This window comes from Triturus cristatus, chromosome 4_1, assembly GCF_964204655.1.
Source record: "Triturus cristatus chromosome 4_1, aTriCri1.1, whole genome shotgun sequence".
Classification (NCBI taxonomy): Eukaryota; Metazoa; Chordata; class Amphibia; order Caudata; family Salamandridae; genus Triturus; species Triturus cristatus.
The window spans coordinates 843,876,201-843,904,185 of record NC_140585.1 but is presented as its reverse complement, the minus strand read 5'-3'; the positions used below and the strand labels follow the sequence as shown (position 1 = coordinate 843,904,185).

At 48.1% G+C, this 27,985-nt stretch overlaps 1 protein-coding gene across 2 annotated transcripts in view; it reads left to right on the top strand.

Annotated features, from left to right (window-relative positions):
- Positions 1 to 27,985, top strand: part of TAF3 (TATA-box binding protein associated factor 3) — a 626,060-nt gene that overhangs the window by 565,048 nt on the left and 33,027 nt on the right. The gene's annotated exons all lie outside the window — the stretch shown is intronic.

The window sequence follows — 27,985 nt, the reverse complement described above, 5'->3', positions numbered from 1 at the left end:
TTCCCCTTTAACCACACACTCTTTCCTTCTCCACAGTGCTTCATGAACATTGTAAAGACACATCCCTGCCGTGTAACTACTGACTCATTCCTTTTCTGTACCCTTTTGAGTCGTGATCACGGTGACATGTAACAGCCCCTGCTGCCAGTTTTTAGTTCTCGCCTGACCCAGCGCATGCGCTGGTCTGGCGAGACTTATTGAGAGGGCTCCAAAAAGTGCTACCAGGCCAGCCTAGAGCTACAGTGCATGTGGGCGGGCGCGCGCGCCACTTTTACCACGATAACTTTCGCAATCACTTTCGTGGCAGCACGGCCGCTTGGCATAGCCAATAGGTCTCACTTTTGGGACCTTCTAAGTATTTAGTTATGCTAAACACTTATAAGGTCCCAAAGGCGAGACCTATTGACTATGCCAATGCTTGTTTAAAACGTTCTTGCATCCCTTCTGTAACCCATAGCTGGTACACATCCTGCTGCAGCTTTATACAGTGCTCAGGGCAAGGTCCATACTCCATAAACACCCCCAATAAAGTAAGAAAATAGTACAGTTCTAAACAATAAAATACATATTTATTTAACTGTCACTTATATCTCCTAAATTCGGAGTCTTAAAAAAACAGAGCATTATCTAGAAAAAAATAACCTATCCTCTGGGCATCTCCATAACAGACATTCAGGCACTTTTAATGATATGTTCAGAGTCTATAGCTTTCTGCTGTAAGACTGAGCAATTACGGTATCAACAAGAAATAGGGTTATTGAGGATAGTAGTTGTAATCATTGCAGTTTCCTTGAAAGATCCATAAAATATCTTCACAGTTTCCAAATCAAACACTTGGAATGGATATATGAGCTAAAGATTGTATATAGGTGGGGGTTTCAAGCACAAAAGGCTAACAACCCAACTGCTTGGGATGCTTTTAATCACTCTTCATAGTCCTTTTTTTGGGGCATTCATGTCTTCTCATTCAGATTTTCTGTTAAAGGAGCGTTCTCACCAGAACGGATTATGCAGAAAACACTTTCCCCACCTCAACTCTCAAGACTATGATAGATGCAACCTCATTTGAGGACATTCTGGCCTTGTCTTCAGAACATTCTGAAATCAAGATACTATCACCTTTGTTGCTACAAGCACACTCTGTTACCTGTTGTTGAAATGGCTGGTAGCAGCTTTGTGCAAAACAAAAATTCAGAACATAAAGTTTGTAGTAGTGTGCCTGGAGCGTGGTAGTTATTGGAAGATTACTTTGACTACCAGCTTCAGGTCTTCCAGATTAGACCACTGGATTTGCTCTTTTGTGACATGCCTTTCCTGACCCTTCAGTTCACTATGCTACTATGTTTCATTTATTCATATCCATATTTTTAACAACACAGGATGAAAGTAAAGTTTGATACTATGGCAGTATAAGTGGGAACTGGTAAGCAAGGAGTGCCAGCTATCTTATTACTAGCATTTCGTGATCTTAAAATAACATAAATAATGATAATTCTCAACATGCAAATGTTGACCAACTGCCGGCATAAAATCGCATTTCCTTTCAAAGCATCCAAAATAAATAGTGCGTTTTGTGTTTAGAAAATTACTTAAAAGCTCCAAAGTTGTTGATAAAATGTTTTGCACGTATGCCTTGGCAGTACAGGTTAGAAGACTTGTGATCTTGTTTTTGCGACCTCAAAGGGCTTGAATGATTAGGGCTTCAGCTGTGTGGCAAGCTTCCAGTTGTTTGTGGACTATTGTCGATTTAGCTGAACTAGTGTCTTTTGGAGAGCCTTCCAGTTGATTGATTTTTGGGTTTGCATTAAATGAATCGCAAAGGACATCTTTTTGAGGGCACGTTAAGTAGAAAAAATAATGAACTCAAGCTCACTCAATCCCATAAATTCCTTTTGGCAAGGATTATCTGCCATTTAAGTGAACCGAATCCTCATTTTGCCTCTCACCATTTTAAAAATATGTTGAGCCCAGACATTCTGTAAGAATTTTCTTCTATTGAAATATAATGAATTGTGCCTTCTACCACTCCTCCAGTGATTTAGACGGACTTCTGACACTTGCTTGTTTATCCAGATGAAGATCAGGCAATCCCATGTTACTGCATAATCTTTTCATGCTCTTTAAACTGCAGGCTGTTAATACTGTTTACCTCCCTAGCATCGGTCATGATTGCTATTCTATTGGCTCTGTAGGTGGTTTATCACCTTATTCGGTATGGTTTTCTGCATGAAGCCACACATGCGATGTTGACTAGAACCTGAAGCTCCTAGCTCTAGGAGTTGAGCAACAACCAACTGAGTAGATAGCTTAAAAGAGGTATTGGGTGCATTGACCTCCAATGTTGACTTGACTGGTCTCCAGTGACTCACAGGATGGGCTTCTATACTGGATATTGTGGCATGCAAGGCATTTCCCCCAGTGCAGCGAGTCTGGAACATTTAGGTAAGGATGAATCTGTGGCTTCTTGGGCTCTTAGCTTCGTGCATCCCCCTTGTCCCGAATGCCATATGCAGACAATGAAATGGAACCTCAGGTTTCAGTGGGCACAGCACAAGGGATCTCTCCCAGATTCCATACAGCTCTCTCAAGAGACCATCTTGGGATCTTCAGTGGCAGATGAACAACAATATGACTGCGGCAGGCCACTCTCACTTTCCCATGGAGACTTCATGGTTGTGCTAGTTTTGTTACTGTTGTAGTGGGGAGGGTCACCTGGGAAAGGTGGAGATCAGAGGTCGCTGGCCTCCAGCAGAGCCCCACCTCCATATAAATCTTTTGGAACTTTGTGCATCCAGTTGGTTTTAAAAGCTATCCTGACGAATATCATGGGGAGCCTGGTGTAGGTCCTTATGGACAATACAATGACTGTGGTAATGCAGCAAGCAGATCAGAGTGGGATTCTGGGTCCTGTGCCAGGAGACATTGTGCCATGTGAGATGGATGGACCACCAGGATATCTCTCTGGAGGCCAACCACCTTGCAGGGTCTCTGAATGAATGACAACGCTGATCAGGCATCAGCTGGCGGACTACAGGTGCCATCTCCATCTGGAGGTGGCTCATGACATCCCTGGCTAGATCTGTTTCCTACTGCCGAAACCTGCTGTGTCACAATATTTGAGCTCTAGAGGTTCCTCCAGGAGATTCACCGGAAGTTATCCTCCATCTGTGACAGTGGGGCACCAGCCTTTGTCCTCATAGCAACTCTTGCCTCGAGTTCTGAGGAAAATCAAGACAGACTGGGCCCAAGTCATCATGATAGTCTTGGATTGGGCCAGGTGGGTGTGCTACCCAGGTTTCTTGTCCCTGAACTTTTGCCCTCTGAGGCGGCTACCTCAATGGGAGGATCTCCTATCTCAGCAACAGGGCTTCAGTCAGCAAGCGAAACTCTGCAACCTACACCTCCTAGTGTGGAGATTGTGCAGTGGCAGTGGAGTTCCTTTGATTGGCTGCCTGAGGTAGTAGATGTCTCCCTTGCAGGCAGACTTTCTTAAACCTAAACCATTTACATTGTATGCTAGAGGTTTGTGGTCTAGTATAGTATATGTTATCTTGATCCTCTTCAGTCTACACTAATGATGTATTGTGGTTTGTTTTGTCAGTGGCCCACTAAGGTCTTGCAATGGACACAATTAAGTGTTACATGTTGGCCATTTTGGCTTTTTTTTATGTTTGCCAGATCGGCCTTTCCTTTTCAAGTTACCTGTTGCAATGCACTTTCTCGAAAGTCTGACTCACATGTTTCCTCTGAAACCTTTTGTCATGCCACAATAGAACTCAGCTTGGTCCTCTCGTTCCTTGTGTGCACTCCATTCGAGCCCATGCATAGTTGTCACCAATGGCTGGTGACAATCAAAACTGTCTTTTTCATCACTGTTGCATGCATGTGAGTGAACAGCAGGTGCTGTTAGTGCACCCTTCCTACATTGCTTTCTTTGCAGAAAAATTGGTGCTGTGGGCCCCAAACACATTCTTTACAAAAGTGGTGTTACTCTTTCATGTCAATTACCCTACGGTTTTCTGTGATATGGCCACACTCTTCAAAAGAAAAGAGGCTTCATTAGCATTGACTGTAAAAGAGCCTTGAGAGTTATATTGACCATTGAAGGTTCCACCTCGTGTACGAACATCTCCTAGTTGGTTGTGGTGGTACCAAGAAAGGTAAAGTGTTGCAGAAAAGGACTTTTTCAAAGTGGACAATCTGCTTACCATGATCCCAGTGTAAGGGTGTGGAAGTAGAATGATTAAGAAACTGGCACCAGGGCACAGTGATGGTGCATACATGGGGCCCTGCTCCAACACTTTCCGAAAGTGATGGAGTGGTAAAAAGTGGGAAGAGATCATTGTGTTGCCACACAGGGACACCACTTGGCACACAGGAGTCATTGCTGGGAGAACTTTCTGGATCCAGTCTGACGATTGGGATACTATAGAGGTGAGGAATCTACAGATAGAGTATTCATCAGAAAGAGTGTTGCTGAAGATAAGTAACTTATTAATCTCTGCATTGCACCAACTTGTATTCTTCATTAGCCCTGCAATACTCTCTGACCCTCTTAGACTGCGTCTACAAGGATTTCACCTGTAGGCATTACCACCTTCAATGAAGTCCTGGTGACTGGTGCTACTAAACATAAAATCCCTATCCCAACGACCCAGCCAAAGATTTAAGTAATCTTTGATACCCTGCTACATTGATCTTCTGAGAGCCATTTGGTGCCCTTGATTCCAGGGCAGTTAGAACCTGTGATGAAGTTTTTTCTCACCCCAGCAGTAGCAACGTCTTATCTAGCATGTTTGCGGAAGTACAAGCCTCCTAAACTGAATCCTATCCTCTCTGTGGACAGTCCTGCCTACTGACTCTGTTCTAATAGCTGTAGCAGGATAATGACATCCAACTTGATCCTCAATGGTGCCTCAAAACTAGAACTGGAAAAAGGATATTGTTGGCAGAAGATTCATTGGAACATTAGTGACTATCTTAAAAGCAGCTAGGGCCACTGCCCTGCTCGGTCAGCATGATATGTTCCTGTGGAGACATTCTGCAGTTTCAAGAAAAATGTCCTCAAGAAGTCATGCAAGCCTTCTTAGAGGTACTCGAGGAGAGGATGATAGTCTCCAGAGACGTTTTTAGTTTTGTATCTGATTCTGCCAACTTGCCCACCCAAAGCTTAGTGTGTTGGCTTGGCTCTTTCTCAGTCTTCTTGACTTCGCCTTACTGGTTTAAACCTGAAAGCTCAACAGGATTTTTAACCTTCTGTTCTCTAGAAACCACTCTGTTTGGTGAACAACAAAATGCAGCTGGAAGGCCCATTTGGAGACACTAAAGGTGGTTGGCCTTAAAAAAACATAAAAAATTGTTCTAACCTTACAACAGGAGTAACCAACAGCAGAGAGTTCAAGCCTGTCAATGGCTGCAGCATTAGCACCAGCAACATCAAATGTACTTTTAACATCGAAAGACCATGAAAAGAAGAGGTAGCAAACAAAAACTTCTGCCAAGAAGTGACTCCTCCCTTCCCCTTCTATCATTCCCTACTCCAGTAGAGGGAAGCATCGGCAATTATGTGGTAGAGTTGAGAAAAATAAGCGAGATCTCATGCTCCCAAGTACGCAAAATTGCTATTCCCTGAGGTTCCTTTCATCGCCTTCATCCATTCCTCCCAAGAAGAGATTGAATACCTAGATCCCGAGTTGCTTCATTTGTAGGTCAGCACCCTTCTGATCAAAGAATCGGTGGAAAAGATCCCTGTAGATATTTATCACTTGCACCGTTTCATTGATTGAGTTATTAGACAGCCCTCTCTTATGGTAATTATTGCATTAAATAAAACTTTTTGTTTGAAAATTTCTAATCCAAGCAAATTATTCTCTTTTTCAACCACAAATGAATGTTGAATTTTGTCCGTAATTTTGCGCCATCAGTTGATTTGTTGTTTACATGAGTGTTGTAAATTACAAAGAAATAGCTACACCCGATCGAACCATTGTTTGTTTCTATATACATGCCCAGGTTCTGAGGGATACTGAGTTGCCCCTTCTTGTTTTGAAGACCGTCGGGAGATTGGGCGGATGCATGCTTTCACATCCCCATTATTCGAAAGCTTCACATATTTTTTGAGATTTCTCTTGAGCAATGTCCATTAACAATACAAGGTCTGCACCCATCGGCGGAGGCCTACATACCTGGTAAAGAGGAGACCATGAAAAACCAGGCGCTCAGGACCTAGGAAGAGAAACTGCACAGGCGGCTGTCTTGGCCCGCTCCCGCATGCGGCTCATATCTTGTGGGTGGCATGGTGAGCAAAAGAACAATAGATTTAACCCAGATCTCTTGACTGGGGGTGAATGTTTGATTTGCTCTACATTCCGTCCATCATCTATGTGTCTTTTGCTTTCTCGCCCTGAGTGCGCTGGGTATGCCCAGACGTGGGTCCCGGGCTCACTGTGCCACTGGAGTCAAGCTAGCCTGGCTGATATGGGGTGATGCCCTGAAATCGGTCCCACACCGCTTGTTTCCGGTCCAGGGAAGATCTGGTTTGGCAGTTCAGGCTTGACTGTTTGCATGAGGCACAGGGTCAAGACTGATTTGCATATGGCTAGGTCCAGTCTGGGGTGGCATGGTGAGCAAAAGAGCGATGGATTTAACCCAGATCTCTTGACTGGGGGTGAATGTTTGATTTGCTTTGCATTCCGTCCATCATCTGTGTGTCTTTTGTCATCTCCTGTCACAGCAGTGAAACCAGCCCTTCAGGTGGCAGGGGAGGCCGGCCCTGCTGGATTTGCAGTGTCTGGGGGGCTGACAAACTCTGCCGGGCTGTCTTCGCTACTATGCATGCACGGTGTGTGGAGATGCTGCTTCATAACATAGCCCTACTGACTGCACCTGGGCCTTGCTGATTGGGGGCAGCTGTATGGCTGGGCCCCTAGTCGTTTGGACCTACTGCCGGCTGTTTGGAGCCCCCTTCCTGGTTGGTCATGGAACCACAGCTGCCTCCATTTCAGGTACAGGACCCATTTTCTTCGCTTGAGCTGTGACAGGCATGCTGTACTGTTGGAACTGCTGTATTTAGGAGTGCACGTGGCCTGAGCTGACGCATAACTTCCGCCCTAGCTGCGATCCCACTCACTGGCGGAATATGGTCCGGGGGGACCCAAAGCAGTGCCGGCTGACCTTTGACAAGACCAAGTGCTCTGGGGATGGCTAAAGGAGGGAGTTTGCCGGATACCCATACTACGGTGCTGGCCGGGGCTAAAGCCCTTAAAGTGGAGGTTAGAGCAGGCTTAAGGCTCTGGACACTCGCTTTGACGCACTGGAAAAGCGCCTGGACACGATGGGGGGCATGCCTGGACCACCATGAGGGGCAACTCGACATAGTGGAGGGCAGGGTCTCGGATCTCGAGGATGGATCGGCCCAGGCGGCCAAGAGGCTAGATCGCATTGAAAGACTCCTAAAGACAGTTGTGATTAAGAGTGAAGACTTGAAGGCCAGAAGTAAATGCAACAATATCCGCATCCTGGTTATTCATTAATCCACGAACAAGGGCCACCTCGATGGGTTTGTGGAGCAGCTTCTGATCGATCTGTTTGGCAGGGACTCCTTCACATCTACGTTTGTAGTCGAGAGAGCCCACTTTACTGAGATGTATTAGATCATGGGGTTGCGTGTCTTCCCCTGTTCCAGCTGACGTTTAGTGTCCTAGTGAATGGCACACTGCATTGCTTATCAGTACTTTTTTTCTTTACAGGGAGTGGGGAAAATGTGTAGCATCCCCCCCTATTAACCCCCACCCTCCACCCCAAGTGTGTTCACACTTTACTGTTTGGGTGTAATAATACACTGCAAAGTTCCAAACTTTAGCAATGTTGTTGGGGTTGGGATTTCCCTGTAGTATTGGGAAAGAGGATGGGAGTGGGAAGGGAGACAGGTGTGTTGAGCTTTTGATAGTTTTGCAGCAGTTTGTAATCCATTTTGCTGTTGGTACTGCACTGTTGCTCCTAGAAAACAACTGTTCCCATCCCTCAGCTCAGCAATGATTGTAAATGACAGGGTTCACCCCTTTGCGGATGGTACATTCGTAACCTGGAACATAGGAGGGCTGGATAACACGCGCAAGGGTAAGCAGGTATTGCACTATCTACAGAGGCACCAGGTGGACATTGCCTTTTTACAGGATAACACATTTGTTCCCCTCATCACCTCACACCTTTGCATGGGAATCCCATTGGTACTTTGTGCAATATATAGCATATTTGCCACGGGTGTATCAATACTAATTCACAAACAAGTACATTTCCAGCTGTTGGCGAAGCGTGCAGATACGTAGGGACGTTATCTGCTGGTGGAGGGCTTTTTACTGGGTTGCACTATACTCCTACTTAATGTATATGACCCAAACGCAGATAGCCCGGAGTTTTATCAAGACCTACAGGTTCAGATTGACCGAATGGAGGCAGACCACATCTGCAGAGGGGGAGACCTTGACTTACAACTCGATCCCCAACACGACAGTACAGCAGACACCCCTAACGCCAAACCGCGATCCCGACGCGCAATGGAAGAATTAAGTGGGACACATGCTGTAATTGACTCTTGGCGTCACCAACACCCCACGCTGTTAGCCTATACATACTACTCAGCACAACATAACACCTGGACCTGCTTAGACTGCTGGCTCCTTACACCCACCATGACTCTGTGGATTGATTCCATACAACCCCTCCCATGTACCCTGTACAATCATTCCCCGATGCTTCTGAAGCTCCGTATTCCCAGGGCGGCCGGGGTGGGAGACAGTGGAGATTCTCCAAGTTGGCGCTTCGCGATGACCTATACCGATCAGAACTCCAAGTGGCTATAGTGAAATATGTTGAAATAAACAAAGGGACATTAGAGTTATGGGCTACATCATAAGAGGCCTTCAAGGTCTACTTTGGAGGGGTCTGTATTTACAAGCATGCGGGCATCCTTAATGACCTGCAACATACTCTATTTCAACTAGAAAAACAACTGTCAGAGGTCTATCAAGCCCAAGTTGTTGCAGGGGCTGTCGACACAACTGCACCACCACGCCTCCCTACTGGCAGACTTTTACGAAGCGGCTGAGCATGAAACACATTACCTGGCGAAGTACGCTACAGCCAGACGGTATGGGGAGGGGGAGAGGCTGGGGAGCACACGGGCTCGAATGCTACAGCCACCTAGGGGCCAGTCCTATATAATGGCTCTCCGGTATCCGGACGGCACCTATATCTCTGACACACTTTTTTTGTTGAAAGATTTTTATTTTCTTTGCAGCAGTACAAAATAAAAGTTGTGTATACAATTTTCCATCAGCATAGAGCAGTACATCACACGATATCACAAGCAGCACCTTAAAATCACCTCTTTGCATTATAACAGCACAGCCCCATATGTCCTCCCCCGTGGTCTCTCCTGTCAGTCTGTGTCCGAGGTTCCATCATCCTGCTCTCGTGGTGGATCGCATATGCCTCCCCTGAATTTATTCCATGCCCCCCATATTTTACTCCATTTACGAGGGCACCCCCGCCTAGTAAACACCGTTCGCTCAGCTAGCATGGCAGCATCCATGTCCCTTTCCCATGCGACCAGCGTTGGCGCCTCCACCGCCCCCCATTTTTGGGCTATGTTTCATTTAGCTACAATTATCCCCAGCGTAGCCCAACTCTGGGCCTGACGAGTGAGGTCATTGGGTTCCCATATATTCAGCAGACAGCGTCTAGGCTCCAGCACTAATGACACTCCCACAGACTGTGACATTGTCCTCATCACCCGCTTCCAATATTCCCTGATTGTGGGACATTCCCATATTGTGTGAAAGAAGGTACCCTCCTCCCCGCAGCCGCATAGTCAAAACAGATGTGCTACTCTGCTTATCCAGTGTAGAGTGTGTCTGGTGTAGTATGATCGGTGTAGAATGCGAAGCTGCACCAACCTGAGTCTCGAGGGTATGCCCACCTCCCGCGGCGAAGCCAGTGCCTCCCGCCATTCCAAATCGTCAAACTCGCCTACATCACAGGACCATTTCTCTCGCAAGGGTCCCGTTGGGTCCGGCAGGATGTTTACTAGTTTGCGGTATGTGAGTGACGTGGCCTTCTTATGCATATAATCTGTCAACAACCTATCCTCCATGGGCAACGCCTCCGGAACTTCAGTACCGGGTGGTAGTACTGACATTAAGGCGTGCCTAATCTGTGTGTAACGGAACAACTCCGAGTGCGCTAGTTCGTATTGCTGTTGAAGGCGTTCGAATGGGACTATTTCGGCCCTATGCCACGTTGCCCACCGTAGAGATACCAATGTTGTCCCAGTTGTCAAAGCCCTTACTGTTCCTGAGTCTACCTAAACGCTTTATATCCCACAGAGGCGTGAGCTGGGTCAGAACCCCGCGCCACCCCAGCCTGGCCTGAGCCGCATGCCAAATGATGACGGTCTGCCTCAGAGGACCGATGAGCCCCGGGGCCAGTCTTCTGCTGTACAGAGGTGAAAGCATACCTCTCGTACCCAGTATGTCCCTAACTGCCTTAAACGCGGGGTCCGACTGTGGAGCATGAAGCCATTGGTTGATTACCTTCAGCTGGGCCGTCCAGTAGTAGAGCTGGATGTTTGGGAACGCTATCCCTCCGTCGTACCAGCCACGGACCAGTTTGGATTGTGGGATGCGCGCCGGTCCGTTACCCCACATAAGGCCAGATACATGTGCCGCAATTGTGCGGAAGTAGGCGGGTGGTACCTGATATGGCGTATTTTCCAGTACATATAAAAAACGGGGTAGGGCCATCATTTTAAATAGCGCTGCTTTCCCCAACAGAGTCAGCGGCAGTGTACCCCAGTGACGCACATCTCTTTTGAGGCGGTTCACTGGAGGTTGTAGATTCCGTTTGAAGAAGTCCACTGAATCCGCAGTGATATATATACCCAGATATTTAAATGACCACTCCGCTATCCGGAGTGGGAAGTCCGCGGGAAGTCATGGTGGGGGGGGCCGCACAGCACATACATTACTTATTTGGACCAATTTATGGTGTATCCTGATGCCCTTCCGAAAATCGTACAAATATTGAGCAGGGTCAGTGTGGAACGCCTCGGGGAGGACAGGTACAACAAAACGTCATCTGTATAAAGGGAGACACGATCCTCCCATCTATCTGACCATTTGAGACCCTGTATCATTGGTTCCCGCCGTATCCACGCCACTAGAGGCTCCAGGACCAGGGCAAAGAGCAGCGGTGACAGGGGGCAACCCTGGCGCGTGCCACGCGTCAGGGGAAAGTCTTCAGACATATGACCATTAGCAGTAATGTGAGCCATTGGTTTGGTATATAGGAGTCTGACCCAGGCACAGAAGTTTGGCCCAAAACCCAGATGCAGGAGCACTGCAAATAAGAAGGGGCATTCGACCATGTCGAACGCCATTTGCGCATCTAATGACAGCAACACCGCCGGTTCCTGTAGACACTCAGTCCGAGCCAGTGCGCCGTGCAAGCGCCTTAAATTGAGGGCCGTGTTTCTGCCCGGCATAAAACCAGACTGATCCGGATGTATGATTTCCGGCAAGTGCGGTGTTAGCCTAGTCGCCAATAGTTTCGCGAGGATCTTAGCCTCTGCATTAAGTAATGATATGGGACGGTAGGAGGTACACCTATCAGCAGGTTTACCCGGCTTCTGTATAGCCACTATGGTGGCCGTACGTTGATCCGGTGGGAGTTCGCCCACTTGCAGGCTGTCAGTAAACATATTGAGCAAATGTGGGGCAATAATCCCGACCGTCCTCTTATAGAGTTCGACAGGTATGCCATTCGGTCCCACCGCTTTACCTGATTGTAGTGTCCCGATTGCCGCCTGTAGCTCTTCTACTGTAAGATCTGCCTCAAGTGTGTTCACTGCTTCAGGGGTAAGTTTGGGCATATCAAGATCTTTCACATATGCCAACGCCTCTTCCACTGTCATGCAGGAGGCTGAAGAATAGACTGTTTGAAAGTGGCGCGCTAGTGTTTGTACCATCACTCGTGGATCAGTTGTTACCTGTCCCTCCCCGGAGCTAAGCTGCGTTATCCATCTGGTACCTTTGTCCCTTCGTCCCTTCTCTCTAGCCATGCCAGCAATTTCCCAGTTTTATCGCCGATGTCATACATTTTGTGCCGCGTGGCTTACAACTGCTGTTTGGTGCGCTCCGTAAGGTGCTCTCTATACTGTCTCTGCGTGTCCTGTAGGTTATGAGATGTCTCAGGGGTTGGGTCTTTGGCATACTGGGCCTCTACCGTGTGCAGCTCCTGTTCTAGTGAGTGCAGTTCTAATTGCTTTTCACGCTTATGCGCTGCAATTGAGGTGATGGCCTGCCCCCGAAGGGCTGTTTTTTATGCCTCCCTTAGGACAGCCGGAGAGTCAACTGACGAATCATTTTCCTGAAAGTAAAGGTTCGTAGCTTTCGTGATTGCCTTCCTGATTTCGGGGACTTGGAGATAGCCGGGGCATATCGGGTAGATACGGCGTCTTGTTAGGTGGTAGTGTGTGTATTGTAGGAGTATCGGAGAGTGATCAGATATGCCCCTAGGTTTGATCTCTATGCTGTCTATATTCTTAAGACTACCCGCCGACCCCAGGAAGTAATCTATTCTTGTTAAGCTATTGTGCACCCCATAGTGGTATGTAAACTGTTGCGTTGTTGGGTTATGTCGCCTCCACAGATCCGCAAGCCCAAGTGCTTCTACAAAGCTCCCAAGGCGGGACACTCCCGTGCCACCTGCTCGCGCGGGGTATCTATCAACAGCTTCATCTATAATGGTGTTGAAATCCCCGCCAAGGAGCAGCTCCCCCTCTGGTAAGTCAAGCAAAAACCCACTAAGCTCCGGGAGTGCCCTCGCGTGCAGTGCAGGAGGAATGTAAATGGAGACTATATTTAGAGGTCGCCCTTCCCATTGAGTGACTATTGCTGCGAACCGCCCTGATCCATCAGTTTTGGCTTTATGTATTATTAAAGGGGACTGTTTCTGCACCAATATACCCACCCCCCTGGACCCTGAAGAAAACTCTGAGTGCGCCACCATCTTATACCCCCATCTATCCATCGCCTTGCTAGTGGTACCGGTAAGGTGGGTCTCTTGCAGTAAAACCACCGCCGGGGCACTCCTCTTGATACAGTGCAGGACCAGACCCCATTTTATTTTGTCTCCCAGGCCACGCACGTTCCACATGAGCAGGGAGAGAGGCTGTACTGGAGTCGAAGGGCCCACGGTAGATGCCCCACGTGCTGCGTCAGTCATTACAATATCTGGTGTAGCTTGTAAATGGCGTTGCGGATTCACCGGTGCAGGTCGCGTGCTCTGTAGTGTTTGCCTGTACTGCATATCTAGATACTATTTCCAACATTAACTTAGACTTTTGAGAAGAACCTTCCAACAGTCGCATACCCCCAACCCCCTCCCTGCCATACGAGTTCAGAACTGCCCGCCACCCCAAATCAGCAGAGTGCTCAGAACCCAACCCCCAAAACATTACTTGCGTATAAGGGAGCGGGAAGTCCGAGGAAGACCGTTTACATCCCCTGTCCCAAAGTCCAGATGTACAAATCATTTTAGCGTAGCAGAGCAGTCACTGCTAGCCCCAGCGGGCATCCAGTCATACTGTGCACCTTCAGTACAGGATAAACACGTAGTGTCTCACTATCTGGCTTCCCCCCGTGACTGTCCAGCCTCCTCCATCCTTCGGTCATGGCCATCGAGGTCCTTTGCCATTCCAGGATGCCGTCTCCGCCTGTCCGAGCGTCCGGAGCTCTTCACCTGTTGCCACCCCTCGAGCCATTTGTGAGCCTCCTCTGGCGTCTCGAAGAACCATGTCTTCCCATCCGCTACAACCCGTAACCGCGCTGGAAAAAGCATGGAATAAGGTAGTTCTCGGGCCCTTAATTTCTTCTTGACGTCTAGGAACCTTCTCCGACGCGCCGAGACCGCCGCCGTATAGTCCGGGAGAAAGGATACCACTGAGTTCTGCACACGCAGGGGCGGCGCTACTCGGGCTGTTTGAAGAATGGCATCTCTGTCGCGAAAATTGAAGATGCGAGCCAGGACCGGTCGGGGGGATGCCCCAACCTTAGGCCTGCCCCTAGGCACCCTGTGTGCGCGTTCCACAGAGAAGAAAGTGGAAAGCCCTCTAGGCTGCAGTCTGGTTTTTATCAGTTCCTCTACGTAAAGGTCCATGGCGGGGCCCCCTTCACTCTCGGGAATTCCCGTAATTCTAACATTGTTGCAACGGGAACGCCCTTCCTGGTCATCCAGTTTCGTCGCTATGCGCTTCTTTTCAGCCTCCAGCTGTGCCACTTTTTGGATTAGCAAAGTAGTGTCCTTCGTTAAAGTTGCAGTCGCTTGTTCCACTTCCGTGACTCTAGCGGACATTTTCTGGAAGTCCGCCCTTAGGAAGGTCACATCTGCGGAAATAGACCCCACTGTTGTCTGCACATTATTAAGGGCGGCCATGATATCTTCCAGTGTCACTTTTGGTATTCCCGCTTCCTCCGAAACCTTATCTGTGCGCCCAGACCGCTCCGGCAGTGGGGCAGCTAAGTGCTCTCCTTTGCTACCTCTCCGCACCGTGGGGCGAATGGTGGATCAGGGATCACTGGAGAGAAGTACCCGGCCTGCCGCCCAGTCTCTCTGGTCAGCGTCCTCTCAGGTGGGGGGAGGGAGGGGGGGCACCACCGACCCCCGCGTCACAATCCCTGTTGGTTGCCACCTTTTCCTAGCAGGAACCACATCTCCAGGTGCACACCAGGGTCAGCCACAGCTCCACAAGCCCACTCTCCCCAGCTCTTGCCCGCTCAATCCTCCTCTGTCAGGCACTACAGCCTCCTTGAAGCACCGCGGGGTTCCGGTGCCTAATGACAAGTACACCGCCACTTAGTGATGCAGCCAGTTGTGCCCAGCCGGTTCACTCCTTAAAGTTCCCCAAGCGCTTCACCAGGGGCGCCTCACGCGTATCATGGCACAGCCTCAGGAGGCCCCGATTGGGCCGGCATAGCAATGTCGGAGCAGCCCCCGTCACTCCTCATCGGCGCCCGTCAGGTCCTGCCGCCGGCCGTTAGATTCTCTCCGCTGGCGCTAGCTCAGGGCCGCAGACGGAGCGCGGATGCCACTTCGCCCGTCGGGTGCCCTCACCTCCGTACCTCGCAATCTCCGGCGCTCCTCCTGGGCGGCCCCAGGCCTCACATACAGTGCCCAGGCTGTTCTGCAAAATGTAGTCCCCGGTCTCGACCGCCGGTATAGGCCTTGTCAGACGGCACGATCTTCACGGCGTTCTGGGCCACGGGGAGACACCGGGGTTGAAGCAGTCGGCACCGCTCCTCCTTGGCCACGTGCTGGTGTCCTTTAGGTACAATTTGCTTCCCGGATTTATGTGCAGATTTCAGGGGAGTCTGCCTCACCCTCGGAACTCCTTTAGGTTGCGGCCATCTTGTCAGGCAGCAAACCACGCCCCCGGATCACGGAGGAGGCAGCAGACAGAGCCCGCTATTTAGATGATATAGCCATGGTGTTGCTCAGTTCCGCGCATCAATAATTTCTCTGGGAGCTTTATACAGTGGAGGAAATAATCCAGGCAATAGAGGCCATGGACGGGACGAAAGCATCATGCCTCGGGGGATTCTCATGTAGCTTCTACCAGGCGTATAAACACTTGCTCACCTGGATCTTTTAGAACTTTATCAGGAGGCGATAGAGAAGGGTGTCCTCCCGCCCCCTGTCCATGAAGCAGTGATAATACTGTTTCCCAAGCCTGGGAAGGATCCGCAGCAGTGCGGCTCCTACAGGCCGCTCTCCTTGTTAAACTTCAACAAGTTCTTGGCCAAAATGTTGGCTACCAGGTTTTCCCTATTGCTAGTCCAAATAATATCTCCCGCACAGATCCACGGCCTGAACCTGCGCATGCTTTTTGCGGTTCTACACAGAATCCCGCCCACTGCCCGCTGCTGCAGTGTTGATGGATGCTGAAAAAGCATTCAACTCGCTGTAATGGCAATTTCTGCAAGCCATATTGTGCAAAATGGGAGTCCGCTGGGATTCACGGCCCTCATCATTCTATTATACACAGAGCCCACAGCGCACATCCGCTTAAACAGCATGCTGATGTCCTCTTTCCCTAATGTGGAGAACGCAGCAAGGCTGCCCTTTGTCACCTCTATTGTTTATAATAGCGTTGGACTTCCTGATGCGCCATCTACAGGAGTGGCACCTCCACAGAGGATTGCAGTTCAAAACTAGCCCACTCCTAATTACCCTTTATACATACTACATTATTCTTTATGTGCAGCATCCTAGCAAGAACCTGGCACCCATACTAAGGGAGATAATCCGATATGGAGCTTTGTCTGAGGTACATATTAATTGGGGCAAATCCAAGATCTTTCCCCTGACGTTGGCTCCATGTAGCATTGATAGTGAATGAATTAGTCAAATATCTGGCGATACATGTCCATAGAGAAAAGGAGCAGATAATCCGCCTCAACTATGGGCCAGCGATGGATAAATTGACTGTTCGGGTCGAACGCCGGTGGAAACTTCCCCTAACTATGTTGGGCTGCATAGCTTTTGTTAAAATAGTGGTACTGCCCCTAATCCTGTATCTGTTTAATAATAGTATCCCATTGACCAACGCATGTTTTGCAACACTTCGTACTCTGCTAATACGTCTTATTTGGAGAGGCAAGAAACCTAGAGTCACCTGGGACATGATGACCCTACCATATGAGCGAGGAGGCGTTAGGGTCCCAAACTTTCATTTGTACCTTCTGGTAGCCCAGTGTAGTTTTGCTCTGCATTGGTATCACCCAGATGCCAGGATACCGTACGCTAGGCCAGAAGCAGACCATACTGACCCGACACCTCTGGCTGCGCTGTTGCCTTCAGGGCTGCCAAATGACCCGTATGACATCCAGACACTGTCCACAACCAGCTGGACCTGAAAGCAGCTGATCCGGACAACGGGAGGCCACTTATTGTATTAGTTTGCCCTCCCATTAGCTGCACATCTTTGGCTTCCCATCATGCCAGAGGCCCTTGTCCAACTAACCCTATCCAGGTACTTCCTAGACATTATTGGGGACTTATTCCCTGATGGGCACATATTTTTGCAAACAGAGGATCCCTGTTTTCGATATACGCACATAATACACTAGTTTTACTGCAGTGGCTGCAGGGGGCACTTAGAGCCCAGATCCCCAGCTCTCCCCTTGAGTCAGACGACTTCTCACCTTTGACGTTGCTTATCACAGACGCTGGGGGAGAGGGGACTTTGATATTCAAATTGTAGAAATCCTGGCTGGCGCTGCTCCCTATTTGGGACACAGGCATCCGCACTGCCTGGGAGCAAGATTTTGGGCACCTACTGACAGGCTTCCAATGACACAATTGCTGCACGCCGCCACGCCTGGTATCTCATAATCATCGTCACAAACTTCTTCACTTTAAGTTCTTATGGTGGGCATACGCCACACTGTCTAAAGTACATCGGATGTACCCTTCCTCTTACCATGCATGTCCCAAATGTCATTCACCATCCGCCGACTTCGCCCATATGTCATGGACCTGTGAAAAAGTGGCCAAATACTGGCGGACTATATTTGTGGAACTGTCACGTATGACTCAAATGCACCTACACCTGCCCCATTAATGGCACTCCTGGGGTTTGTTCACAACGTCCCTAAAGCCTTGCGCTGCTTCACTGACTGAGCGTCCGCTGATGCTTCCTCTTCCACCTCTCTGCCAGGTAGGGGTTTGAGTCTGCTGTCTCTTGTGTCCCTGTGTCGTTGTGCTTTTTTTAAAAGTTTGCCTTAATTCTTTTTTTAGCTTAATTTTTTGCCTTATTTAGCTTCCTCCCCCGATCCTCCTCTGCCTCCGTTCCTGTTCCCGCCCTCCCCGCCTGTTTTTTGACGCTGCTGCCCCCACGGCCCCTCCCCCCCCCCCCCTCCCCCCCCACTGCCAGTTTCCCACTCCCGCCTGCTGCGCGGACGTCTGAGCAGGACCTCTGACCTCCTGGTCAAAGACCCAGCTGTCAGCCTGTGCAGCTCCGCTGACCGAGCCTCTGCCGCTGCTGCCCCTTCCACCTCTCTGCCAGGTAGGGGTTTGAGTCTGCCGTCTTTTGTGTCCCTGTGTTGTGTTGTTTTTTATTTGCCTTAATTCTGTTTTTAGCTTAATTCTTTGCTTTAATGCTTTTTTAGCTTATTTTGCCCCCTGATCCTCCTCTGCCTGCGTTCCTGTTCCCGCCCGTTTTTTGCAGCTGCTGTCACAGCGGCCCCTCCCCCTGCCGGCTTCCCGCCTCCCAGCTGCACTTCCCTCCCCCTTCCCCTATTTAATGGCGGCCGCATGCAGCAGGCGCGCTGCTGGCTCGCTAAAGGCATGCCTGTCTGCGACCCGACCGTGACCAGCACCAGGGAACCTGGTTCTCCAACCACCCACCGCTACGACCCAGCTGCCCTCCTCGCACTCAACCCTGATAGGAACAACAACTGTCAGATGTTGACTCCGAATACCACCCACAGCCAGTTCTCCTGCCGCACAACCTTCACCACCCTCCCCACTACCAAGATGCCGCTCCCACGCCCGGATGCCAACACCCCCGAAACCCTGAAGTGCATCCTCCTCAACGTGCACTCCCTGCACAGATATGCCATAGAAATCTGGGACCTCCTCGACACCCTCTTGCCTGACGTCGCCTTCCTCATGGAAACGTGGACCAATGCCTCCTCTGCCCCTGACACTGCCATCAGCATTCCCGACGGCTACAAGATCCTGAGGAAGGACCACCCCAACCACCCATGATGAGGACTCACCTTCGCACACAAGAGCTCCCTCCGACTCTCCAGCACCTCCACAAGCGACTCCTCCGCCACCACCGAACACCTCCACTTCCGGAACCAGACCGGCCCCAGAACCACACTGCGCAGCGACCTCGCGCTTCGTTTGCCGCTACTATTGCTGACTTCATCGCACCATATGCTATCGCCTCAATGGACTACATACTCATCAGAGACCTGAAATTCCACCTTGACAACCTCAGCAACCCCAACTCCACTGCCCTCCTGGACAACCTCACCAACATCGGACTCAAACAGCTCATCACCACCCCTCCCACAAGGCAGAACACACCCTCCACCCTATCTTCGCAGGTGGGAACATCCAGTCCAACCACCCTACGTATCCCCTCTGGACGGACCACCACTATGTTCACTTCTCTTTCAGCACCGCCACCGCTCTCAAACCCACTCCTCGCCCCGCGAAGGAACTGTAGCAAGGTCACAAAGGAGCACCTCAACTCCACACTCATCCACAACCCCCCCCCGCCTCTACCTACGCCAACTTGGCTGCCAAGGAACTATGCCACTGGATCGCCAGCTGCGCAGACTTATTCGCACCCCTCCGCAATGCAGACAGACGTCTCCTGAAGGCCACCTGGTTCACCACCGACCTCCAAGAAGCCAGACGCTCCTGCAGACGCCTCAAAAACCAGAGAAGCAGCAAGACTGCGCAAGACCTGACCACATACAAGAACACCATGACAGAATACCAACAACACAGAAGATCCACAAATAAGGTCTTAATCCGGAACAAAATCCTCTCCAACGTTAGCAACTCTTCAACATCATCTATCAATTCACCAAACCCCCCAGCGAAACCACAGACGTCACTCCCTACCAGGACCTCTGCAACAAGCTTGGCTCCTACTTCCACCTGAAAATTTTGGCCCTCTGACAACTTCAGAGAGCAGACCCCAGAAACCACCCGTCCCTCCAGCGACGACAGCCTGCCCACCATCACCACCTGGACCCCGGTCACCACCGAAGATACCACCCCGAGCATGAAAAGCACTCACTCAGGATCCCCCACGGAACCCTTCTGCCCTCACATCTTTCACAGAGCCACCACCACCATAGCACCCGAGCTACGACGCACCATCAATGCCTCCTTCGGATCCGGCACTTTCCCCGACGACTGGAAGTGTGCATCAGTCCAGCCCCTCCTCAAGAAACCCTCTGCAGACCCTACGGACCTCAAGGACTTCCGCCCATCTCTCAACTTCCCTTCATAACCAAAGTCACCGAGAAGATGGTCAACGCCCAGCCGACAAACTTAATCGCACATTGGTGAGTAGCTGCACCCTCACTCGTTTATCAAGGAGCATGGTCTCTCACGCTTACACAAATCCTGTTGTGGGCGCTCAATGTACGACTGCATGTAAAAGGGAATGGAATGTAGCGATTATTATGTAATTATTGATTCCGGAGTATGTGCGTTAACTTGTTAGCAAAAATGGAAAAATAAAGTTAAAAAAAAAAAAGATACTAGTATACACCTGCTACACTACAGTCCTATGGTCTGCTCATGGAATCTACCCCTACCAGATGTCACCAAGGGGGTTTCGACTTAGTTCACCTGGTTTGGTGGTACCCCAGAATATGGATATAAAGAAAGAACTGTTTAGTGACGTTTATGCATGATTCTAATTTTAATTACACTTGAGCAATTTCGATAATTCTTCGTTACTCTTTGACTTGGGATGATCAATAATATCGCGATTACTCCCGCTCGCGTAATTAGGATTAATTTGGAGGGGACAATGCACCGGCAAGAGCAAATTTAGCAAACTATGCTGTGCGTTATTTTCTTCGTGCAGAATGCATCCTCTCATTCATTTTGGACGCTAGGGTGCATTTTGTGCTAAGAAACTAGTGCTAAATGCTGGGAGTAATTTAGGGTAAAATACTACCTCAAGTGCACATTTAGTGTGCGCAAGCGGCTGCTCCATGTTCTGTTCCCTTTATTGCTATTTCTTAGCGTAAAATGCACCCTCGCGTCCAATGTCTTTTTTTTCTGCTAAGAAAATAACGCTAGATGCAAAATTACTTTTCTCGCGTAATTCTATGGAATCCTGTGGAAGTTTTAGGTAATTCAGCGTGATTTCGTTACATGGAATTAAGTGAGTTACGCCCACCCCTAGTGACATTGAGAGAACGATAAACACGGAATAGGTTCCTCCCCAATGACAGGATTGCTGGGATATGTAAAGGAAATCCATGCTTCTGGTAGGAAGTAAACAAATTTCGCACTTCTGTTAGCTAAGCGCAGAGTCATAAATAATGCACTGGAGCTAAGGCCTGAAGATGAAAGACTGGGTTCAAGACTTATGCTGCAGTTTTGCTTCACACACACATACAGCTAACTTTTACCACGCACATCAAGTCCTTGGGATATATGGTCCCCAACCTGATACGATGGCAAGGTCAGCGGAGCGAAGCTGGCGACTCGGGGTGTGGAAGGTGAGTCGTTTGTTAAGGTATGCTGGTCCGGCGTTGTGGAGTGCTTTGTTAGCGTGGGTGAGGAGCTTGAAGGTGATCCTCTTTTTGACGGGGAGCCAGTGCAGGTCTTTCAGGTGGGCAGTGATGTGGCTGTGGCGGGGGATGTCGAGTATGGGGCGTGCGGAGGCGTTCTGTTTGCGTTGGAGTCTTTTCTGGAGTTTGACCGTGGTTCCCGCGTAGAGGGCGTTGCCGTAGTCCAGCCTGCTGCTGACGAGGGCCTGGGTGATAAAGGCAAAGGACATAAGCCAGAGATGTGATAGCATCACATTAGCAGTCAGGGCAATGCATGAAATCAACTGACTCGAGCATAAGCAAGACCACTATGCAAGTGGATCATGGTTACACAGTGATAGTGGTGAGTGGTGCCAGAACAACTCATCGCCCTACCCCTCACTATTGGATGACGAGAGACCCCCCCCCCCATTTGAGCTTGTTGTAGAATAGTAGGCATAGTGGTGGTTGGGTTCACAAGTTCAAAAGTTACTCTTAAAGTAAGTCTTGATGGGCAGCCATGTATGTTCAAACTCGTACATCATGTCTATAACCACTGCAGTCAATCGCTCCATAGCATATATATGCCATATCTTTGTCCACCACTGTGCCAGGCGAGGCGCAAGAGGGTCCTTCCAGGCATGGGCTATGGTTAGCCTTGCTGCCAGGAGGAGAAAGTTAAGCAACTAGTCCCGAGGGATTGTGTATTAGTGGGCAGAATCGGAAACGTACAACCCTTATTACGCCGAGAACAGCTACGTGTAATAAACCAAATGCTGGGGAAAAAAAACCTCTAACCACTCTGCTACACGTAATCGAACAGCTCTTTGCGAAATAATCATTTACATGTTTTTTTAGTATTTGTCTCAAGTGAAAGGAAAACTAGCAGGTTGTTCAATGTGATCTAAGATAAGGGTTCGTTTAAACGAGTTAAAGCATTTTTTATCTGCATTCTATGCCTTTCATTTAATAGAACTTTTTCAGTGTTAGATGTGCATTAGAGATTTGGGCATCAGGATTTATATTTAATAGCGCCGTTTTTTGTTAAATAAAAGGACCAGTGCCAACTGTTTTGCATGAAATGATGTTTACATTGGTATGATTTACTTAAGGGTTTCTCTGTTTTAAATATCGCCTTCTATGCGACCAAATCGTCAATCGAGACATCACAGCAATTCAGAAATAAAGTTAAAAACAGGCATTTGATTAAGGTCATTTTTAGATAAACGTGAAATCATTTTCACTTGTCGATTATGTCTGAATTTTAAAACCAATAGAATTACCTGAATTGTGAGTGCCGACGTGTTTACTCTACCTTTCGTTTTTTCTTGTCCTTTTCTGTAACTAGTAGAAATGTCATAAAGTCAGTGGAAAGTTACTGAGTAACTATGTTTTATATACTCGATGTTATCAGTTAGTTTCATCGAAAACTTTAGCTAATAAGTAATATCTTGGTCGAATGGCACACTGTAAGTCTTTATCGTTTCTGTTGGAGTGAGGTGTGCTAGATGTGAATGCTTGTTCATGATGCATGCATGCAATGTAACCTCATTTAATAGTATATGCATATAAAGCACTTTCCTAAATTAAACCTGCCGACATTCATCTCTTCATTACAGCAAAAGCCCCGTACCTCTACGAGCACTTCAATGTTTTACCCAAAGCCACTTTTCTCTAAGGTGGAAAGGCGCACATGAAACCTACCAAAACACGAACAGCGGTTTGGGAATACAAATAGGTTTGATGCATAAATTTGGTCGCAGATTTTAGAAGTCTTGTCGTTAATTGCATATGCAGTCACCTTTTTATGCTTACAGTGCCTTGAATACAGTGGGCATTGTAAAAATTGTTCTTGAACATGGTACGATAAGTAATATAACACATACCACAAAATGAAGTCTGAAATATTGTTTATATACAGAGGTGATTATAGTACTGTGAAACATTTCAGGGCAGTGGAAGGGTAAATTGTCATTGATATGTGATTTAAATTCGCATTTTTATTCATGAACGCTTAATATTTGTAAGAGCGGTTACACTTATAGTAGGGTATGTTACTGATAAAATCATACCGTAGTTTAAGCATGTTGTGAACAGATGGACTTTCTCCACGTAATGGTGACTGAGCACCCTCTCCAACAAACGAAAGTTCCGCCCACTTAATTTCCAGTCTGGCTGGCATTCAGTATGTCGATGCCGGAGACTACTCGGTCTCCGCCGCCGACACACACCTCAAATGCCCAACAGAGTAACTGCTGTCTGAGGTTTTGCCAATTGTGGCCTGCCTTATTTAGAGTGAGCAAACAAACGGCAAGTTTTCACGGTCTGTCACCGCCAGGTAATTCTGGCTGTAAGGGGCAGTGAAAACTGCAAAATTACCCCCATGACATATGAAAAAACTTCAATGGCATGCGGGGGATGATGGCTTTATTATCAAAAACAAAATCCTGCTTTTGGATTTTGTTTTTGAAAATAAAATAGCTGAAAGTTTGAGTACATTATCTTTCAATGCATTTGCAGGAACCGCTATGACGGCGGTTCCTGGAAATGCAAGGGATTTCTTCTCGGATGGCGGACAGCTTTAATTTTTGCGGGCGGAGTACCTTCGCAATAACAGGAGTAAAGTACTCCGCCATGGTGACAATACATAATCCATCTGCCAAACTGTAAATAAGAAACTACGTTCGAAGTTAAAATATCTGATCCGGTCAAATCTTGTTTTGGTAGCCAACTTGTGCTCCATTACGCCGGTCTCCACTTGCACCTTGGTGCCATGTACCATGCATGACCAGTTAACCATGGATGGCTCCTAATACTTTTAGGTAAAATATTTATTTAAAAATTATTTTCACTGGTTTCCTTTATTGCATTGTTTGTTTTGGTGTCATTTAATTTAGTAAAATTTACTCAATTTTCTAAATTGGTTTGGTCTTTTTCTTGTGTTACATTTTTAGTTTATTGCTGTTCTGCCACTGCATAAAAACTTTATACATTGCCTGTAAGTTATGTCTGTTTCCTCTGTGTCATAGCTGCTAGGGAGTTCTACTCAGGTTAATTTACTGGCTTTAGTAACTCACCCTCACAAGGACTGTGGTTATTACTGGAGGTGGGTAGTTACTCCCTCAACTAATCCTACCCCCCCCCCACCCGCCACTCATTTTATACATTGGTTTCTTCTTACATAAAGCATCTATGGGTCTCTGTGAGAGAAATTAGTTGACCGTGTTCGTGTGCGTATATCACTATGTCCCTAATAAATAGATTTTTTTTGTTGTGTCTCGGATTCCATACATGCTTTTGTTTCTCAGACCCAAAGTCTCAGATTTGCAGGAAAACTGTTTGCACGTTTTTTTGCTAAGCTCTAGAGTAACCTGCTGCTTGGTCTGCAGAAAAAGATTCTTGGGCCTCAGTAAAGACTTTCAAAGCATGTTTGTTTATATATTGTAATTTTGTTTATTTCCATTTTACTTATTCTATTATATACTAGTTTAACAGAAAATCACATGAGAATCACATGTCCGAATTTGTCAGGCATTCTGCCAGCGGAACATGAGTGTAAATATTCCCTGTATAGGCATCAATATGAATTGACACTTCAGCGTTATGAAATAATGATCATAATCAAGTAATGTCACCCATATGAGTCGCAGTCGAAAAAAACAATGAATGTTAATTGCCTCTACGCCTGCCGGATAAATGAATCGCCTTGGGCAAAATACATTTTTATCTATTGTATTTTATTTATTTGTTAAATTATTCTTTGTAATGAATTTAATGGTCACAAGTGCAAGGCATCAGCGGCAATACTGAGTCTGTTTACTATGTCCTTGGATGACTTGTACCATGTGATATTCAACCCTGCATTTTTAATGGTGGAGGTACGATGACGTTTTGTTGTGTGAGCAAGGCAGGAAGTGCGAAACGCGTAACGGCAGCAATTGGAATAAACCTAAAACTTATCATTTGATCCAGCGCCTCTGTCGGTGTCCATTTCTTGATTGAAGGAATTGGAGTTGGAGTATATATATATATATATGTGTGTGTGTGTGTGTGTGTGTGTGTGTGTGTGTGTGTGTGTGTGTGTGTGTGTGTGTGTGTGTGTGTGTGTGTGTATATTCACTGAAAAAACCATAGGTTTCAGGGGCGTTATAGTTAGCTGGACTTTTCACTCGTACAAAACCATTGAAATTCCCCCGTTATAGTTAGTTCAGCTAACTATAACTCGCGCGCCCGCAATGCACTGCTGATGACGTCACATATTAAATCACTCATGACCTGGTCAGTGACATCACTCATGACATCACTCATGACATCTCAAATGACATCACTCATGACATCATCCAGTGAATGTGTGTTTTTCTGAAAATTACATATGTTTTATATATGTATATCTCAAGGTCGATGGAAGAATAAATGGGTATATAAGTGTCTAAATGGATGATTTGTTTTTGAAAAATTGATTGTATAACTGACTGATTAAGTGTATCTTAGTGAATACATGGGTTAGTGAGTAATGTTTGAATGTGTAAATATCTGTATCAGTCTCTCACTTTGCGTATACGTGGCTGCATGGGTTGGTGAGTAGCTACATGAGTGTCTATATAGGTTATTAGTTGTTTTTTTTAGTATCAGTCTGAGTGTCTGTATGGTTCGGTGGGGGGTATTACGTAGTGCATAGGTGCATGAATGAGTGACTCACTATTTGTATGTGTTGAAGACAGCATGTGTGCAGGACTGTATGGGTGGATGAGTGTATGCATGGGTGTGTTAGTGAGTGATAGACTGTCTCAATAGTGTCTTTATGAGTAACTACATATGTTTTAAACTAGTTGTGATCGTGGGCTGTAGGCGGACTGGAAAAGCAGGCAAGGAGGCCGGATATAGTGGGCAATATTGACTGTTTATTGTACACAAGTCAGGTGGTATAGAAACGAAGGGGTCCCAGAAAGGTCTCAAGCCGTGAGAAGGACGACACTCCGAGTCGGGTTCTTCCTCTTTTCCCGTCTTTGTGGTGCCCCAGGACCTTTGCTTCGTTGACGTCGACTTCGGCACCCGGCGGGGACGATTCCTCGGAGGGCAGTAAGAGAGAGAAAAGGAGCCGTTAGTCCCACTGAGGCTCGTGGGTTGATACCGTAACCATAACCAGGGGTGAGAAAGGCGAAGAAATGACCGTGAGGGCAAAGGGGAGAGAAAGGAGACGGAGCGGGGCTGACAAAGGGAAAAAGGGGTGCTCGGAATGGGGCGTGTGGGATAATATTTACAAAGTGCACGGTGCTGTATATGATTTAGACGGGATCTGTCTGGTGAAAAGTACGTGCCTAGGGGAGAGGGGCATTTACGCTGGAGTTTACACTATTTACACAGAGCACCTAGCGTGCTATAAAGATGGTAACTGGTACTCACGCGCGCCGCCGTAACTCTCCTCCGAGTTACGGCCGCTCTTCAGCCACCTCCGTAGGAGTCCACCACTCTTCGGATTCTCCGCCACCGCCTTCACCGTTCTCCGCACCTCCAGTCGAAACCTCCTGCCATGATACTCCGACGCTCGCTGACTCCCTCCCTCCGTCTTTTCTCTGGCTGGCCGGCAGTATGGAAGAGGGACTTCCGGGGTCACAGGGCAGTCCTTCCGGTCCGCTGTCGTTCCGGATTGGCTCCTGTAACAAAGAGAGGGGCGGGGTCTCCGTTGTCACGGACACTGTAGATCGTTTTCCGTATGTTGTACCCTGGAAGGGAGAACATTGGAGGGGGAACAATCCAGGGGGGGGACACGGGTTTTGGGTGGTCGGGGACTACCTCACATTCCCTTTCCCTAGCTGTCTTTCTTGTACGGGTTGTGGACATTGGGTAGTGGGAGAGGTAGTCCGCATTACCTTGGTTCGCTCCTTTCCGATGCACTGCGGTGAAGCGATAGGGTTGGAGGGCCAGGAACCAGCGGAGGACCCGATCGTTATGTCCTTTGTTCCAAGCCATCCATTCTAGAGGGGCATGATCCGTGAATATGGTGAAGTCCCTTCCTTCCAGATAGTAGCGGAGGCTTTCCACGGCCCACTTGATTGCTAGAGCCTCTTTTTCTACAACCGCATAGTTCTTTTCTCGTGGAAATAATTTGCGGCTGAGGTAGAGGATAGGCTTCTCGTTCCCAAACGGGTCTCTTTGGGACAACACCGCCCCTAGTCCCTGTTCGGAGGAGTCTGTCTGGAGGAGGAAGGGTTGGGCATAATCAGGACTGACTAATACGGGGCTAGAAGTCAGGGCATTTTTCAGGTCGGTATAAGCATTCCACAAAGCAGGGGTTGGGTTCTGAAGGAAAGTTTCTGTTTTTATGGACTTCTTTAACAAATCTGTAAGCGGCGCTGCCCTTTGGGAAAAGTTAGGTACAAACCTCCGATAATAACCGAGGAGGCCCAGGAAAGCACGAAGGTCTTTTCTGGTCTGGGGAAAGGGAAGGGAGTGGATGGCTTCAGTTTTGCTTTGCTGGGGTCGTATCAGGCCTTCACCCAGGAGGTATCCCAAATACTTAACCGTTTGGGCTGCTAGGGTGGTTTTGGCAGGATTGATGGTGAACCCGTAAGACCCCAGGGAGGTGATGACCTTTTGCAGGTGTTCTAGGTGTTGTGTCCAGCTGTCGCTGT